This window comes from Phalacrocorax carbo, chromosome 7 (assembly GCF_963921805.1).
Source record: "Phalacrocorax carbo chromosome 7, bPhaCar2.1, whole genome shotgun sequence".
NCBI lineage: Eukaryota > Metazoa > Chordata > Aves > Suliformes > Phalacrocoracidae > Phalacrocorax > Phalacrocorax carbo.
Genome location: NC_087519.1, coordinates 34,844,649 through 34,851,828, shown reverse-complemented (window position 1 = coordinate 34,851,828; position 7,180 = coordinate 34,844,649).

The window sequence follows — 7,180 nt, the reverse complement described above, 5'->3', positions numbered from 1 at the left end:
GAAGTGTTGTACAGATTCAGATTTTCTTTACAGTGATATCAAACTTGCTGTTTGCTCAACTTAAGGAATACCATGGGTATGTGCAATAAAAAATGATTTTCTCAAGAGTGCTAGGCACAAGTAGCTCATTTGAGGAATATTGCTTGTCTTATGCTATACGGGCAGAACCTGCAGAGTCTTTCACAGCATTTTAAATTGAAGTAGTGTTTTTAGTAATGACATGAATAAAACATGCCCTAGACAGGTAGCTGGAGCCAAATATACCTTGAGATCTGGCCACATCTGATTTCAATCCCTAGAAAGAATTTAGGTCAGAAAGAGACGCTAAGAAATGCGATTGCCAACCTGAGTACCACCTGAAAAAGCTGTTACTATTTGTTCAGATATCTTTATTTTAGCAGGATTGCACCCGAGCTATGGGAAAAGCCCTGATTTCTGGGAATGGCCATTCCAGATGCCGGGCATGTTTAGCCTGCAGAGCCAGGTCTGGAAGAGGATGTTTACCAGCAGCCTCTAAAATAATGACTGTTTTCTGAGGCTACAGTCACACAGTCATGTAGAAATGGCTTTGTGGCACTTGAAGACGTCCATTCCCACCTGTAAACTGGAAATTGCCTTCTTCCTGGTATAGCTCAGATGTTGGAATAAATCATCTGGGCACTCCTCCTGTGTTTCAGCGCAAAGGCAACAGGTTAGTAAGTAGGAGGGATGTGAGTTTACCCACCTGACTTTCCACTGGAATTGAAGCACCCATTTTTTTATACAGTGTTCTCCACTATGCAGTAGGGCTGACTGTACAGCTGCTGCAGAGCAATGACAAACATCTGGATGTCAGTCATGTCTTAAGCGGGCACAGCTGCTTCTCCAGTAAATACCTGACCCGAGACTGAAGATTAGTCACTTTGCTGCCCAAGACTTTCTAACACAGTGTAAAGGACCTGGAAAGTATGCAAACTACAGCTGGCTAGAGACTTCTCCTGCGCAGAAGTAACTTTTAAAATGATGCATATATTTTAGGAGGAGGAAATTCCCATGTGAGAAGCCTAGAGTTTTTACCTGAATGTAAAAAGGCCATAAATGTACCGGCATTTTAAGTATGCAAGGAGACCAATTCTCTGCCACTTAGCTAACAGGAAACGTCAAAATAGCTGAGGCATTAAAGTCAGTAACAGCCACGAATACAGTAATCTCTGGTGAGTGTAAACATGAAAACTTTGAAATGTGTTTCTCCCACAACTTTCAAAGCAACTTCCTCCAGTCCCAAAGAAACTGAGTTGGTACTAAGAAACTAGATCTCATAAGAATAAAAATTTGTCATCCACCTCAGAGCACACATTCTTCACCAGCATCGCGCGTGCTCCAGCAAAGCAGTGGGTGAATGCTACCGAATAGCCATATTACCCAGCCCCATCTGTATATGGTGCTGAGAGCTGCTGACTGGAGTGAGTGTCTCAGTAAATCCAGAGCTTCTGTTTTGGAAGAAGGTGGGGTTAGCTAGTCCTGACAAAACTCACACCAATTGGACTCTGACTTGGCACTTAGCAAGCTGCTGAGCTTCATTTGACAGGTTGAATAATGAAGGATCGGTTGCATCTGTAGCTAAATAGGTTTAAGGAATAATTACCTTTGGTGTTGCGTTGTTTTTGATCTTGGTTCACTTCCCAACCATTTTGTCGAGCTGTCTTTTCCAACTTGATTTAAATGGCAGTATTCTCAGAAACCACTTTCCCATGTGGGTGCTTCAGTCACCAGGATCAGATCACCCCTAACCTTTTGGTAGGTGTTTGTGTAATGTGATGGTACTGGCACAACCTTTTAACTTTCACTTGGGTTTGTGTACAATATTTTCTTCTGTGGTTTGTAACAGAAACTCTTTTTTTTTTCTTCTGAAAATGTGCCTTGAGTGTTTTGAAGCATCTGGCTCTTTCGGGCCATCCTCTGACACACCATGTACACATTTGTTCCCCTCTAAGAGGAGATTGTTGTGATGCGGTAGGAAAAATTTCTGAACCTGAACCATTTGTCTAACCGCACCATTGCAGCTTTCACTGTTGGTTGCAACTGCTGTAGTATGAATTTTTTTTTAATGTGAGCATTGCACAAAAGATTTGCTGCAACCAAATCTCCTGTCACACTGCTGAAAGTCTGTAAAAACTCTCCACTTGACAGTGAAGCGGTGGTCTCACAGCTAGAAAACGGGGCTGTAACATAAGAGTCTGCCTTTTCTCAATGTGATAGCAGCCCCTGCTCTAGCAGTAGCAGTGTAGTGAGGACACAGACATTTACACAGTTACATTATCCTGCTGTAGGCCTAGTTTGACAGAGACCAAGGCAGGGTGTGAAGGCCGCTGATGGTACAGCAGTTACAGCAATTGCTGCCATAAGAGAAGCTGCAGTGCTGATGAATTACAGGCCACCAGTTTGCTGGTGTATTTTGCAGTCATATTGTGCAAGATGACTGTCAAAGGCTTGCATTAGAAACATGAGTTTGCACTTGAACTGAGAGTTGACTTAGTCTGTTAAGGACTTCATTATTATTCCATGTATTATTCCAACGATCCTGAAGTGGGTCAGGTACTGAAAGGGAAGCCAGTGCTGGTTGGACAGCATTAATTTTCATTATTATGTGCATTGTCTGGTTAGACCTGTTTTTAAAATGTGCCACTACATGATGTGTTCATTACAGCAACCTCATCATCTCCCCTGCCAGTCCTCAGCACACTGCCTGTAAACAGTCCACTCTGAGCCTGCCGGTGCTAGGGGCAGACCTTGTGGAGTCTGCTGTTGGCTTGGCTGACGGGATGGAAGGCAATACACAGAGCTCTAAGGGAGGGCACGGGTTAAGCTGTGCTGGTCAGCAAGGGTTTTGTCTCTTAAGGTCACTAACAGGGAAAATAGGGTTGAGATAGTACCTCAACATCTTTTTTTCCTTCTGCTTGCAAGAATATTTGAAAGTACTTTAGTCTGTTTTAATTTTGAAACTGTTGAGCTGTTTAGACTGTCATATTTTAGCATTTACTCTATTTGTGGTGGCATTTAAATGCAACAGAAATTAAATTTAAACACAGCCCAGCCAAATGTTCTAAGCAACGCGTTTCCATGAGGGAACAAGCAAGTAACTTTTTGCTGCCTATTTCCCATCTTGCCTTGCCCCTCCGCAGCCCTTCACTGCACCCCCAGGCCTCTCAGCCATCCCCACTCCCTCCACCACGTTAAAAAAAAACCAAACCCAAACAAACAATAAAACCTAACCATCTTCCTTTTTTACAAAAAAGGGACAGCATTTACATTTTTTCTTTAGAAGGAAGAAAGGAGAGCAACAACCACTGCAAAGTTACAGATCTACCTGATATGCTGGTAGCTGTATTTTGGTGAGTTAGACCTCTCCCTAAAGGCCTCTGAAGCAGGGATGGAGGATGATAAACCCAAGCTTTTTCTTTATCCAGGACATGCAAGAAAGAAAGGAAAAAAGTCCCAAATGGGACAGAAAAAATGTGGAACAGTGTGCCTTGAAATTCTTCTGTTTCTTTGAAGAGAAGTGTAATAGTGCCTGGTAAATCATGTTTCTGAATATTTATCTTGTTTTTACAGGACCCTATTGTCCCGGTACCTAGTGTAATCTATGACCCTTGTACACAAATCAGGCAGTTATTGTTTTGCTTTGCAGGGGATGCATTAAGGCACTAAAAGTATACATTTATCTGGTTGTCCTGAGCTTTGCTGTTCTTTCAGTGATTTGGAGTAAGGTTCAGCTTTTGGCAGAACTACTGTTGGCAGAATCCTCAATATGACCTATTCCAAACCACCCTGTGGTTCATTCACTGGGTGTCTGATTTGCTGGTGTGTATCTCTGCATTGTTACAAAAAATATATGTTTTCCTCAGGTCCTAGAAATTGTGATGAAAAGAATTATTTGTTTACTGTATCTCCCAAAATAGTAACATGGGAAAGTGAGGGAACTGTCTTATACATATGGTCACATATCATTCATGCAAATCTGAAAGCAACCAGTGCATGCAAAGTGATGCAGGCACTTACCTAAAAAACAAACGGGACGGACGGGACGGGACGCCCCCCTCCCCCTGATTCTGGGCTTTAGGGGCTAGAACTCACTGGTTTTTGCACCAGAATATGCAAATGCCATTGCATATTGTGCAGTTTCTTTTTTTCTGTGGTAGGACTTTACAGTGAGGTCAAGTCCTGAAATGCTTACCCCTGTGTTTGCAGTCAGGCATTTAGGTGCTCTGCGGACCAGGGTGCAGTCACTCTGTTTCCCACTGTAACAGAAATATACTTTTTTTCCTGCGTGCTTGTGTATTTCAGTCATCAAATATCACTGAGAGTTGTGGGGGTGAGGGGATATGTAAGGAAGACCTGAAAATATATATGTATGATTCCTTGGAGGTGATGTTTACTTTAGAAAAAAAAAATCCTGGTTCCTGGCTTTGGTGGAGTATAATCAAGCCTTACCAAGAAAAGTCACGTTTGAAATTATATTGTCATAGGTCTATAGAGAATATTCTTCTGTAAGTTAAACAAAAGCCATGTTCTGCTTTTAAAGACCTGACTATAAAAATGTAAATTTAGATTTATTCTAATGTAATGTACTCTTCACATTCCTCTAAAATTTCTGTTGCCCCCTTTTCATGATTAGTGCTAAATCAGATTATAAAAACAGTGTTTAAATAATTAAAGATTGGTTGCCACGTTCAAGATACACATCAATGAAAAGGGTCATCCTTCTTGTGCTGACAGAAAGACAGCAACATGTCATTCAGGTGGAAATAGGCTGTACAGATTAGCAGGCACCTGAGCAACTTCCACTATTATTTAGTGATATCAATATCTAAAATCAGAGGACTGATAGGACCTCAGAAAAAAAAAAAACCCAGTAAATTACTGCTTTGGGTAATCCTGAGCTCTTCTCTGCACAGCATAAATTATTTTGGGGGCCTTCATACCTCTGCATGTTGTTGTGGTATGATGTGTTTAAGGCTGCTACAACGCACAGATGTGAGCTTTCCAACAAGGGTGACCATTCTTCTGCACAAGAACCGTTACTTCACTACCAGACTTACAGAAGATACATAAAATATGGATGTGAGATAGCTGAGATGACCCAGTTAAGCAATAGGGTGGCTTCCTATGCTAACCTGTCCTTCTCCACCCTCCTGTCTTCCTTCTGGCTTTGACTCACCCAGAATTAACATTATAAGCACTTAACGAACCTCTAAATTAGTTCTCTGTATAAGCTCAAAGGCTAATTTTTTGCACAACTTCATTTTGTACATTATATATGGAAATAGAAAATTTGCACTAAAAAAATAGTGAATGTCTCCACCTTGGACAGTCACAGAACAGACCTCAGACGTGAAGGGAGGAGCTCCGAGTGAATTTCAATACAGCATGTATCCCCACTGGTTCATAAATCTGCCCAAAAAGAAGGCTCAGACTGCAAATTCAGCTTTTAATAATAAAGTTAGAACTAGCGATATACTTATGCTAGTGTGTTGCTATAAGCTCACAGAGTAAAATAAGCTACTTGATATGACATTTGAGATCATTTGGTAGGAAAGTAACTTTATTTTTTTGTTGAGCGTGCCGTGCCAGACTGAACAGCAACTAAGAGTGAGTCAGCACTTTTCCCACTTTTAGATAAAAATGTGCATTAGTACAACTTACATGAAGAGAAGGCAAGAGGCTGGTGGCCCAGGGCTGCCATAAGCATAAGACCAGTATTGGAGGAAGCAAAAAAGCAGCTAATCTAGAAGTTAATCTAGAGCAACCCATAGAAATTGATACAATAAAAATTGTTGTTCTTTTCTTTCTTGAAAGAAATGCCAGTTCCTCAAAAACAGTTTGTGGGGAAAGTGTTGGTTTCTGAAAACAGCACTAAATTTGTTGAAAAAAGTACTCTTGTAACATTTTCAAAATGAAAAACTCTGTCTTTCAGTACAAATTTACTCTTTACTTGAGTTTTGCAAACTGTTTTTACAAGATTAAAAACTAAAACTTTTCAAAAGACTTAATCTTAACTGTCACAGAATAGAAAAAGAACCCCATATTAACAGAAGAGGTTGTCCTCTTTTGGCAAAGGAAGTAGAAACAAGACAAGGAGAAACAAGACTGAAATTATATTGCAACAACGTGGAAGCCATATTCTTCACATTAACAAATGTCAATCTTTCCCTTCTCATCTCATCTTTTTTTCATCTTGCATTTTGACTATACTGTAATTTTGAAGAGGGCAAGTTTGTATTTCATAGTCATGTCACAATCATTGTTTATTGCGTTGCTGTTATATAACACCTTCTCTAGGCGTATATACTTAATTCCAATCAGGAGATTAAAAAAATATGTTGCGTATGAGCATGCATAGTTCCAATGGGAAGTAGTTGTAACAGACACAAAGAGACAAAACTGAGGAAATTACTCTTACAGGAGGTAAACTAGCTCAGAGGAGGTATGTTGCTTCTGTGCCCTGAGGGCATGTGCTGCATAGAGGCACCTGTAGGAAAACAGTAATGATAGAGGGAAGGGGGGCTGGATGCAAAACATACATCACAAGATGCCCTGGTATTCAGAGTCCAGTTTAAGAGTCACCTAAAAGAAATCCTCTTCCTGGCTCTGCCACATGCTTCCTCTGGGGGATCTTGAGCAAGGCATGTTTTGACCCACATTTCAATTTCGTCCACTAACTTTTCAGTTAGTCCCCTGGTGACTCGGCCCTAGATTTCTTCTGGCTGACCAGCCTAACTTTCAGAGGCACTACGCTGCTGCTAACTTACCGAATCTGGCGTTTTCAAAACATTCCTCCCTTTTACTGCAACTGCCCTTTCCTAAATGACCTATATTTAGCTCTGGGCTCATATAAGTGTTGCCTCAGGTGGCACCCTCATTTCTCAGGCACGCACTGCGACGAAAACACACAACATCAACACATAAACCCGCCTTGCATCATGGCGCCCCGCGAGCCTCCGCGGAGGGGTACGCCCGCCGGTGACATGACTCAGAGGGGCAGAATTGACATCCGGGAGACTTCAAAGGGTGAGGAACGGCAAAAGGAACAAACTGCCTTTCCTTTTATAGCTGTGTGTACCAGCGTTAATACCACGTGGCCAAGGCACGGGGTAGGCGACGTCGGTCTGGGGACAGGCCTAGGGCGATGCCCGGTCCCCCA